Here is a 12673-nt window from a genome sequence, read left to right on the forward strand (position 1 = left end):
TTCTGGGGCCTTTGAAATTAGTTTTCATCACAAGATTTTTATCCAGCACAAGAGAGAGAAAGGCACAAACGTGAGGAAGGAGAAACAGAAAGCAGGAGAACAGTGGCAAAGGTATAAAGCAAGGGCAAACAAGAACCTGCAAGAGTAATATAAAGAAAGTAAGTGTGGATTGGTGGAGGAAAGATGCATGAGGTGGACCCAAGACTATTTGGCTTTGGTGGTCGGCAACCCTCACATTCAGTAGAGCTGCAACGGGCTCCTAAGAAAACGTTGGGCACTTGCAGTTATTTGTTTTACAAACTAAGCATTGGTATTCAGTGTACGATGAATGTTTTATCACGTTCTTTGGCTATGTTAGTAGACTGAAGAGCATGTGGTAATTTTGGTTTGCATAGGTATTGCTGAGGAAGATTAGTGTTTGATGAGCGTGAGGTTATTTTTCAATCCAATCTCTCTGACGAGGCTGTGACTTTACTATTGCATATATTGTCTATGTTTGTAAGTATGATGAGTGAGAATTCACTTTCATGGATTGGCTGAATACAATGAGCTTGTTGTTATTTTGGTGGGACTTTGAGGACTGTATCACTATTTTAGTGTGCACTGGCTGATTTCATGTAGCTGTTGGGAATTTGATTGGTAACTTTATTTTGCTGTGCATTCAATGCGCTGCATTGTGCGTATTTGAGGCATATGTCTGTGATGGGTGTTACAGACTTACTGCTACTGAAACTCTGTGCGGAGTGAATTGTTTTTGTTGCAGGTTTGAGGTATGTGACTTTATTTGGGAGTGGATTAGCTGAATTTGGGATGTGGGTGAGTTCGCAGCCATTTTTCCTGTGCAGCAGCCATATTGGGTGACGTAGATGCTTAATGAGTGTGTAGTTATTTTAGTGTACTTGTGCACTGATCGTTGCTTGATAAAAGCCATGAGATTTCTTGTGAGTTGGTTCTGTTGTTTGTTTGATGATCGTGAGGCTATTTTAATGTCAACTAGTTGTGTATGACCAATGAAGTTATTTTGGTATGCACTGGGTACTTTTGGGAGTATCATGTGTCTTCTCCAATTCTTTGGTCAGATATGAAATTACTTGCAGATACTGGCCATTCATAATGAATATTAGGACTAAGATGATGAGCCAAAACTCGCTTTGTTTCTCTGAATCTGGCATAGATGTGGTCGAAACGTTAAGGCATATCTTTGGGAGTTGATGTGGGGATTTTTCAAGGTATAAGACAAAAGTTGCATCTTTAATATAAAGTTGCATGGTTAGTACTGTTACACAGTTAGAAACAAGAGGGATACCTGAAGTGCCTAGCACCTACACTTCCAGAGACAAGACCACAAATAGATTGCACATAGCATGCTATAACATCCAAGATGTCATCTACCTCCTACATCTTTACTAGTGCCATAGTTAACCACCTGCGTCTTCACCTTTCCTAAGCCCTTTGGCCATTGGTAACCGGGAAGTCACTGGTTTCATTACAAGTATTCAGACAGTTAGCGGGTCAAGCATATTACAAAGCGCTTCATGCCACAATGCTCTAGTTGCAGTGAACAGTTCTTTTCGCTAATAGATGCCTGTTGAGCTGGGGGTCCCTTTTGACAGGTTTAACTACCTCAGCTAAGACCTAGAGTTTTTCACAAAGTCCATGTTACAGGATATGGTACTTGAGCTATTGGTTGTTTGACCCTGACACTCTGCGGGCCAGAGATCAGAGGTGAGACTCAGGTGCAGGACACCCTTGCAACACTCCAGATTTGGGTGGAAGGATTCACAGGACTCACTTCACATCAGCAAAGGAGGTGGTTGATGATGTGGCGCAGGGTCCTCAAGGGTGTAACAAGTAGTCTGGGGTTGCAGCAGGAAAGTATACACCGACACGAAGCATTCTGGAACTCCTGTACTTTACATTGTCACCATTCACTCCTTGTGACAGTTTCTCCACTAGAGTACCCTTTGATGCTCGACTGAACGGGTCCCCATCACAGGTAAGAACAGGCAGGCACGCCCTGAGACAGATCAATGATGTCCACAGGCAAGCTCATAAGCATGCAGGTAGGCAAATTTGGGTAGTGCTCAGGCAGATCATCTCCTAGCTCGGTCCTAAATAAAGAGAAACAAAGTATATACTAAACAGCACCAAACAGACTCCATTTTGAGTGATACTGCACTTTACGAACATTACCACATAAATACATAGGGTAATAAGTACTTGATTTTGGCTCTCAGTATTAAACAATGCAGAGGGAGTAAACAGAAGTCTATTAATCTGCAGACATTCAAGATAGATCATTTTGTGGGCTCGTTCCAAGAAAGATGTACTGGGAAATCTGATTTGGGCTTGCAGGACGCATATCCAAGTCCTAAGCTAGATCCCTCAACATCTCCTGACATGGTCAAACCCCATGCCTGTGGCCACTCCAATGAGAAGAGGATTGTGCCTCCATGGCTGATCACCTAGTGGAAAATCAGCACACCATTATCATGCACTCCTCAAGCAAGAGTCTCATCCACACTTACAGGCAGAGGGAATGTTCATGCTGTAGGCCTTCATCGCTTTCCTGTAGGAAAACCTCGTCCGAGGGTCACAGCAAAAAGAATCTGTATCTCTAAATCCAACACACAATCACCACCTTTGCCATCTCCCACAAATCAATCATGATAAGTACTCTGTGGCGATAGATTAGTGTCTGAAATTCTCGGAAGCCTTTACTGACAATGCGGAGACGATGGGAAGGTATATTTGAACTGGAACTTTCTTACTCTAAGTTGCGTAACATCCTAGCCTACCCCCAAAATGTCTCATGGAACACAAGGTTAAAATACACACAGTTTAATTATGTTCACATGACATATATGATTCCAGATAGACTTTGAGGAATGTATGCTGGAGAACCACGCAGCTGTCCCAGATGCTGATTTTATACATATGACCTGGGACTGCCCTGGACACCGTCCATTCTGGAATGTGGTAATGGCCCTCATTAGAGGTCTGTTTACTGGGGCTATATGATAGATCACCTAAGTGCAAGGTAGGCACTCGATTTTTTAACCTCACTCTGGTGTTGGCCAAGTGTCGAATTGCCATGGCTTGGAAATCCAAGATGGGACCAGTGACAGAGACCTGGATGGGATACGTTACTCAGTGGGCTTACGCAGAGGAGAGCGCCCTGCTCCAAGAGGAGGCTAGGGGGATCGCAGACATCCAATAGCAGGACTCTCGTCTGAGGTTCTGGACTCCTGGGAGTACCTGGGGGGCAGGTACTGACAGTTCTATTGCTCAGGAGAGTGGCCCAGATGAAGATATACACTCTCCCCCAAGGGATGTGGTGGGGGTTAGGGTGGCTGCCCACTCACCTGCGCCCCGTTGGAGTTTGTGGGTGCTCTCATCATGGTAGAGGTAGGAATCACATCACGCGACCCGCTCTCCCCTGACGTACCAGGATAAAACTCCACTGACATGAATGTCCATGTTTGTTAACAAGGGCGTGATGACCCTATCCACTATTTCCCTTCCCCCTTCTTTTAGATAGGCCATTTCTTCCTTTCTTTATTAACAACTGGTGATCCCTGCACGTAGGCTCTAACTGTTCAGGGGGGCCTGTTTTCTCTCTTTTTTTTCCTTTTGTTGTTTCTTCTTTCTTTCGGATCCGGAGGTTCCTTCTACCTCTTCTCCCCTGAACAGGTTATCCTACACTAGTAGACTATCTTTACACAGATGGTACATTACTAACTAGCAACTGTACCTTAATGTAATGACATTACTTTAAGATACAATGTTGACTACAATCCTGATGTTAACAATAAGTGATAACTGTTGTTATATTGATGGCTTACAATCTTATTCAATTGCCAATAAAAATAAGTTTCAAAGTACTCTGTGGAGATCCCGACAGGGGGCACATTGGGCTTTCACCTTCTCTACTTCGCTTCTGGTCTCTTTCCTCATCAACCAGCGTCAGGCAACAGGTTGACTGGCAAAAGTAGAGATTTAGGGCCATATGTACGAAAGCTTTTTCCCATAGACACAGAATGGGTAAAATCCTTTAGTACATCTGGCCCTAAGCAACTATGGGCAGACACCACCAGCTTAAAAACAATGAAAGGATTCTTTAACACAAAAATCTAAAAGTGGCAGGGTAGGACTGAGGCACATCTCCAAATTTGTGCTTTTCGAGGCTGCTTTGGTGTGTATTTGCTGTCATAATGATGTGTTAATGTTTTGCATTGTATTGTTTCTGCACACCATTTGATACCTGTGAGGTTATATTTCCTTTGCTTTGTCTGTGTTGGTTGCCTGATTAGTGTGAAAATATTTCGGTGCACTTTTCATACGCTGGAAAACAGTCATCCAAGTCCGTGCTAAAGGAGTGATTATTTTGGTGTGCATTTGCTGTGTGGGGCATCGGATATTATAACACTTCCTATGTAGCTGAGATCCATGTTCGTGCATTTTGCTGTATGAGAGGGTTTTATATTATAAACGCCTGTAAGGCTACTTCTGTGAGAATATTTATGTTTGTATCGGCTGTATTAGATGTTTATGAGTTCCAATGGTATAAAACGACTCTACTCGATGTTTATTAAGTACAGTAATTATTATTATAATTTTTAGTTTAGAGTATTTGTAAAGTGCTGCAACAGCTCCTTGTGTAAAGTACATGCATGAGTGGAAATGACTGAATCAGACTCGATAACCAATTATTTCGCAATAGTATATAGTCCAACAACAGGATCCATTATCCATACAGGCTGATATAAAGATGGCAAAGTCTTACGAAATGTTTAACAGAGGCACAGTTGACTTAGGTAGAGGTCAGAAGTTGGGTTAAGTTGTCGAACTAGCATGCCCTGGGGAAATAGGTAACTCAGTAGATGGCATAAAGGAATAGGCTATAAGAATGCTTAAATAGGTTGTTATTTAGTTCACTACTGAATTTAAGCATGTCATTTTCAAGCTTTAAATTCAGTGGGAGGCAGTTTCAGAGAAAGATCCTTGCTCCCTTAAGCATATTCCACCAAATATCTTTTAGTAGATCAGTAATATGGATGATAAGTTTTGAATGGCAGACCTGTTCTAGTTGGCATATTATGGAATGAACAGCTTGGCCAAATAGTTTGGTGTTCTCCAGGGAAGTGGTTTGTTTTCAAGACAAAGGGATTTAAAGCAGGCTCTTTACTAGTAGCAAGCTGTGTGACCTAGGAACAGCCATGGCATGGTTATATCGATTCAGGCAGGTGACAAGCTCTGTGGATTTGGACTATTTGGAATTTTTCATCATCCGATCCGCAAATCTCAGTAAATATATACGTGTCCTGGTTGTCAGAGATGACTGCCTGAACACAAATGTAGGAAAGATTTAATGTGTTCCACTGCAGAATTAGACAGCTGCCTTTAGCAGAACGCAATCTAGTTAACAAATATGATATTTAGTGTAAAGGATGAATTTAATTCCACTTTGTAGGAAAGTACCATCTTGCCTGGCATGTTACCCCCATATTTCACTGTATATATGTTGTTTTAGTCTATGGGCCCCAGTGCTCATAAGTATGTGCCCTGTATGTGTTCCCTGTGTGATGCCTAACTGTCTCACTGAGGCCCTGCTAACCAGAACCTCAGTGGTTATGCTCTCTCTGCTTTCCAAATTTGTCACTAACAGGCTAGTGACTACATTTACCAATTCACGTTGGCATACTGGTACACCAATATAATTCCCTTGTATATGGTACTGAGGTACCCAGGGTATTGGGGTTCCAGGAGATCCCTATGGGCTGCAGCATTTCTTTTGCCACCCATAGGGAGCTCTAACAATTCTTACACAGGCCTGCCACTGCAGCCTGCGTGAAATAACGTCCACGTTATTTCACAGGCATTTACCACTGCACATAAGTAACTTATAAGTCACCTATATGTCTGGTGAAGGTTGGGTGCAAAGTTACTTAGTGTGTGGGCACCCTGGCACTAGCCAAGGTGCCCCACATCGCTCAGGGCAAATTCCCCGGACTTTGTGAGTGCGGGGACACCATTACACGCATGCACTATACATAGGTCACTACCTATGTATAGCGTCACAATGGTAACTCCGAACATGGCCATGTAACATATCTAAGATCATGGAATTGTCAACCCAATACCATCCTGGTATTGGGGGGACAATTCCATGATCCCCCGGGTCTCTAGCACAGAACCCGGGTACTGTCAAACTGCCTTTCCGGGGTCTCCACTGCAGCTGCTGCTGCTGCCAACCCCTCAGACAGGTTTCTGCCCTCCTGGGGTCCAGGCAGCCCTGGCCCAGGAAGGCAGAACAAAGGATTTCCTCTGAGAGAGGGTGTTACACCCTCTCCGTTTGGAAATAGGGGTGAAGGGCTGGGGAGGAGCAGCCTCCCCCAGCCTCTGGAAATGCTTTGATGGGCACAGATGGTGCCCGTCTCTGCATAAGCCAGTCTACACCGGTTCAGGGATCCCACAGCCCTGCTCTGGCGCGAAACTGGACAAAGGAAAGGGGAGTGACCACTCCCCTGACCAGTACCTCCCAGGGGAGGTGCCCGGAGCTCCTCCAGTGTGTCCCAGACCTCTGCCATCTTGGAAACAGAGGTGTTGGGGGCACACTGGGTTGCTGTGAGTGGCCAGTGCCAGCAGTTGACGTCAGAGGCTCCTTCTGATAGGCTCTTACCTCTCTTGGTAGCCAATCCTCCTTCCTTGGTAGCCAAACCTCCTTTTCTGGCTATTTAGGGTCTCTGCTTTGGGGAATTCTTCAGATAACGAATGCAAGAGCTCACCAGAGTTCCTCTGCATCTCCCTCTTCACTTTCTACCAGAGGATCGACCGCTGACTGCTCCAGGACGCCTGCAAAACCGCAACAAAGTAGCAAGACGACTACCAGCAACATTGTAGCGCCTAATCCGGCCGGCTTTCTCCACTGTTTCCAGGTGGTGCATGCACTGGGGGTAGCCTGCCTACACCCTGCACCAGAAGCTCAGAAGAAATCTCCCGTGGGTCGACGGAATCTTCCCCCTGCTAATGCAGGCACCAAAAGACTGCATCACTGGTCCACTGGGTCCCCTCTCATCCTGACGAGCGTGGTCCCTGGAACACAGCAACTCTGTCTAAGTGACTCCCACAGTAAGGTGCCTCTTCAGTCCAAGTTTGGTGGAGGTAAGTCCTTGCCTCCCCACGCTAGACTGCAAAGCTGTGTATCGCGTGATTTGCAGCTGCTCCGGCTTCTGTGCACTCTTCCAGGATTTCCTTTGTGCACAGCCTAGCCTGTGTCCCCAGCACTCCGTCCTGCAGTGCACAACCTTCTGAGTTGTCCTCCGACGTCGTGGGAACCCCTTTTGTGACTTCGCGTGGACTCCGGTTCACTTTTCTTCTAAGTGCCTGTTGGGGTACTCCTGCGGGCGCTGCCTGCTTCTGTGAGAGCTCTCTGAGTTGCTGAGCGCTCCCTCTGTCTCCTCCTCCAAAAGGCGACATCCTGGTCCTTCCTGGTCCTCAGCAGCACCCAAACACCTCTACCGTGACCCTTTCAGCTAGCAAGGCTTGTTTGCAGTCTTTCTGCGTGGGAACACCTCTGCAAGCTTCATCGCGACGTGTAACATCCGTCTTCCAAAGGATAAGTTCCTAGTCCTCTTCTTTCTTGCAGAACTCCAAGTTTCTTCCAACCTGTGGCAGCTTCCTTGCACCTTCAGCTGGGGTTTCCTGGGCTCCTGCCCCCCCTGGACACTGTTGCGACTATTGGACTTGGTCCCCTTGTCTTACAGGTGCTCAGGTCCAGAAATCCGTTGTCAGTGCACTGCTGGTGTGTGTTCTTCCTGCAGAATCCCCCTATCACGACTTCTGTGCTCTCTGGGGTAGTAGGTGCACTTTACTCCTACTTTTCAGGGTCTTGGGGTGGGCTATTTTTCTAACCCTCACTGTTTTCTTACAGTCCCAGCGACCCTCTAGAAGCTCACATAGGTCTGGGGTCCATTCGTGGTTCGCATTCCACTTTTGGAGTATTATGGTTTGTGTTGCCCCTATACCTATGTGCTCCTACTGCAACCTATTGTAATTCTACACTGTTTGCATTACTTTTCTTGCTATTACTAACCTAATTTTGGTTTGGGTACATATAACTTGTGTATATAACTTACTTTCTTACTGAGTTTACTCACTGAGATACTTTTGGCATATTGTCATAAAAATAAAGTATCTTTATTTTTAGTAACTCTGTGTATTGTGTTTTCTTATGATATTGTGCATATGATATAAGTGGTATAGTAGGAGCTTTGCATGTCTCCTAGTTCAGCTAAGCTGCTTTGCCATAGCTACCTTCTATCAGCCTAAGCTGCTAGAAACACCTCTTCTACACTAATAAGGGATAACGGGACCTGGCACAAGGTGTAAGTACCTCTGGTACCCACTACAAGCCAGTCCAGCCTCCTACACGCTTAGTGCCTCTTTTTCTGTGTTTTGTATAATGGTGAGCGCGGTCCTCTTGTGCTTCTTGGTCAATGCAAAATTGTAGTCCTACTTCTGTGGTTGTAGAATATCCCAGTTTTTCCTTTTCAAAATCTGATCACCCTCTGAAATGTAATGTAATAAGATTACGGTGCTTAGTGTCTTGACCTTTACAGAATTATCTCAGTGGATATGATAAATGGTAATAGTAAGACTGGCTATATAAAACTGGGTGGGGCACAGTAATACCAATATGGTTAGTATGTAATCTAGTGAATGAACGTTCCCCATCATTAAGTCCACAGTGCTGCCATCTTTCAGTCAAAAATGAAACTGCAATGCAGAAAGCGGAGGTTAATGAGATTTGGCTAAGCAGAAGGCTCCAAAAGAAACAACGGGCCTGATTTAAGACACTGTAGCGATACCTTAGCGCTAACTTAGCATCATTTTTTTCATGCTAAGGCAGCGCTAAAATGGCTTTTTACACATGTCTCATTTAGAAAGTGGCACAATGCATGCATTGGGTCACTTTGTAAACCCTTGCACCACATTATGCCTGTGCCAGGCATAATATATGCAAGGGGGTGAATAAATGGCATAAAGTAATTTATGAGATTTCCTTGCGCCATTTTTTTCAGCACTTTTAATGCCTACTCAGAACAGGCGTTAAAAGGGGTCATGCAGTTGAATACAATGGGCCCCTATGTACTCTGCAGGAGTAGCACTAACATTTTGGCGCTACTCCTGCAGAGTACATCAATAGCGTCAGGAATTCTGACGCTATTGCCCCCTATCCTGCGCCATGGTGCCCCATATTTTAAATAAGGCGCACACATGGTGGCGGTAGAGGGTTGCTAAGGTTTGCAAGGAAAGTGGTGCTGCACGCTGTGCAGCGCCAATTTTCTTAAATCAGTCCCTATGTATTAAATAAGCACTCCCCAGAGTAATCAATATATGGATTTGAAAGAAGTCAGGTGTTCTATGGGCCCCAATGTCTGCCCACTTAACCACCCCATCACACCACCAGTCTAACACCATCCTCCTCTCTGGAGTGTCCTCATTTCTGTCAAAGAGGGGCTCCTCCCAACAGCAAGACACACGTGTAAGTGCATACTGATACACTAGGCCCATCAGTTACTTCTGGGAGTGTATCCTGTAGAACCTGGAAGTTTGGATGATTTAAAGAACGTGGGGCAGTATCAGACAACGATGAGCTTGAAGCACAATGCCAGAAACTATGATGAGATTGAAGTACATACATAGTATGAGCTACTTGAAGAAATATAAACATACAATGAGTTTGGTCCATAGGCACATCATTCGGATCTTTGGGCACGAATAGTGCAAGGATCTATGAGTGTATGCATAGGCAGTGTAAGGTAACTTTGGACACAGGAGAGTGTGGGGGGATCTTAGGACAGATTGTCAGGATCTTGGCATACTGATAAATAAGACAAGAAGCTTGGGGAACCCACACATACAGTCAGTGAAACTTAACACAAGTGGTATATGACACTTGTGGCATATAGAACGAGTGCAAGAAGCATAGAGAAAGTGACAGGATGAGTATTGTAGGCATGTGCACAGACCATGTGCAGACGTGCTGCACCTGCAGAGGTCATCAGAGGAGATCAAAGCACATTGGTAGATAGTTTTACGAGTTTTGTTCACACTAACAGAGTGTGTAAGAAGTTTGGAAAAACATTAAGGGGAGATTTGGGCTGGGAATAAGCCATATTGTAGTGGAGCACTGAGGACATAAATACATTCTGAGGAACTTAGGACACATGTGCAACCACTGTGGAACAAAGCCTTCATCATCCTAAATCTGTATACTATCATGGAACCCAATGTCCAAGCGCTTAGGAATGTCTTACCAACTCCAAGTGAGTTATATGAGACACATTCTGCTACATTTTGTATCTGTACACTTTCCTGATACACATTACAGCAACAACATCGCTAGTTGATAAAAATGCTTATAAAAAGCAAACAGCTGCAATAATTCACACTACTCTACACTGCTATACGCCACAAACCTTCTCTACAAGAGAATGCTAAAAGATAGAACTCTTGTCAAATGACCACTCCATACACAAGCAACTAACCGGCTACTAGAGCACTCAACAACAGATGCCTCCGTCAGCAACCCCAACACAAAGATACATCCTCAGGCCAATGGACAATGGTGTATATCAAGTAGATACTTAAAGAACAAGTTACTTACCTTTGGTAACGTATTATCTGGTAGAGATAGGATCTAGCTGCAGATTCCTTACTGATGACTCTTCCCGAGGCACAAGCCTGGATCGAGAAACGTTTTCCCATAGCACGTCTGAGCGCCAGAAGAAGGTGTCCCGCTACTTCATATCAACGTCGTACACTAGATGTGACGACAGTGAAGTCCATATAACCCCCTCGCCGACATCAGTTTCTTCCGTGACTATTTTCCCAGCTCAAAACACAGAGCCACATATAGAAACTGCCTATTGAAACAGTATACTAGAATAAAAGACACCATTGTGTCAAATAATTACCAAATTCATAATTCAAGGTGTAGATTTCCATAACATAATCTCTGAAACCAAAGAGTATTCAGTTCACAGAGCGGGGAGGATGGGAGGGTTGTTAAGGAATCTTTGGCTAACTTGTTCCTCTGATAGAGACATCTAGCCACTGATTCCTTACTTTAGAATCAGATACCAAAGACATACCATCCACAAAGGAGGGTCTGCAAACCTATTCTATTGAGAGTCTCTAACCATAAGAAAACAGGTCTAGAACAAGATAAATAGACCATGCTTTCATAAAAATACATATGAGTAATCACCCACTCTTTACTAAAAAGAACCTTGTGAAGGACCACAATTTGAAAAAATCTTAAAAACATTGAAAACATAGAGATAACATCACCCATGACCCAGAGCATTAAAAGTTTCTCACTAGAACAAAACCGGTCTAGAGATCAGACATTCATAATAAATCAGGTGAGCAATAACATATTTCACAAAAAACTTGTGTAACGGCATGTAAATAAAGTCATAGGACATTAAAAAGCATGGAATAAAATTATCCATGATAGTATGACCCATTTGTGTCAGTAGCCAACGAACAATATGAATACAAAACTATTCGCACCCATAATGGGATATGAACCCATGCCTGATAATCCCATAAGAACCGTGAAAAGGACTACAGTAAAGAAAGAGACAGTGAAAAGATGGGGAAAACGCTACACAATTTTACCAAATGACCTAATGGAAGATAAATCTATTTGCTCATACATCCAGACCCAAACTGGTTGTGTGACAATCTTGTAACAGAGAGCAGCAGACCTTGCCATTGAGCAATACCCTTTGTCATATCAAGGTATACTCTAACCAGACCTATCCCACAAACACAGAGAATGGCTATCTCCTGGGGAGAAAGCCTCAAAAATACTCACTTCAAAAAGAAGTTGAAGATAATAGCAACCATTAACATCCAAGCAGTCTTTCCCTAGGAAAATGAACTAGAGATAATACAAATACATCTAGAATATCCCTAATATATATATTCGGACATATAAAATATCTAAATGCCTACGTAGCGACAAAAGAACACTTATATAGATATAGATATTAAGAAACTGCAGAGTAATTAGTCAGACAATACTGACATAACAGAATGGTACCTAAATTGGGTATCAGATGGCCTAGGAAATCCACAGCCCCCCCAAACCATCACAGCGGTGCAAACTGCTTGAGGCATCACCATCAAGTAATAGTAAGATATGGTTGAATAAAATAGTAGGTTCTCGATAGCCTAGCGAAGACCAGTGATAGTACATGACCCAACTACATGGATAGAGACCCATCTACCGAAGATCTAAAATGGTCTCTATACTTAAAACAGAAACTTTAAAAGATTTTGTAAGAAAAATAATCCAACTGATTTTGTATATTCCCTCTAAGGACAGCAGTTCACAAAGTGTGAGCACAAACAACAAACAACTAGAGGCAGTCAAATGATGAAAACAATTGTCACCTAGAAGAGCAACAATCTTTTAATCAGGAAATAAAATACTTCTAACACAAGTAGACTTGATGAGGCAACACCTATTGCCCTGATGTACAATGAATATGAACATATTCATAGAGAAGAAAAGTACCCCGTAAGAGGATAAATTCCTTAAAAAAAGAAGGCAATCTTAAATAGTAACGCAGAAACGTCCGACCAACCCAGAAAG

The 12673-nt window shown here is 43.6% G+C and overlaps 1 long non-coding RNA gene across 1 annotated transcript in view; it reads right to left on the reverse strand.

Moving 5' to 3' along the window:
• Positions 1-1972: 1972 nt before the first annotated feature.
• LOC138302162 (uncharacterized) overlaps positions 1973-12673 on the reverse strand; it is a 580420-nt gene continuing 569719 nt past the window's right edge. The window contains exon 3 of the long non-coding RNA XR_011205317.1: positions 1973-2111. This is a non-coding gene — a long non-coding RNA (uncharacterized lncRNA). The remainder of the gene's footprint in view (positions 2112-12673) is intronic.

Source organism: Pleurodeles waltl, chromosome 6, assembly GCF_031143425.1.
Source record: "Pleurodeles waltl isolate 20211129_DDA chromosome 6, aPleWal1.hap1.20221129, whole genome shotgun sequence".
Classification (NCBI taxonomy): domain Eukaryota; kingdom Metazoa; phylum Chordata; class Amphibia; order Caudata; family Salamandridae; genus Pleurodeles; species Pleurodeles waltl.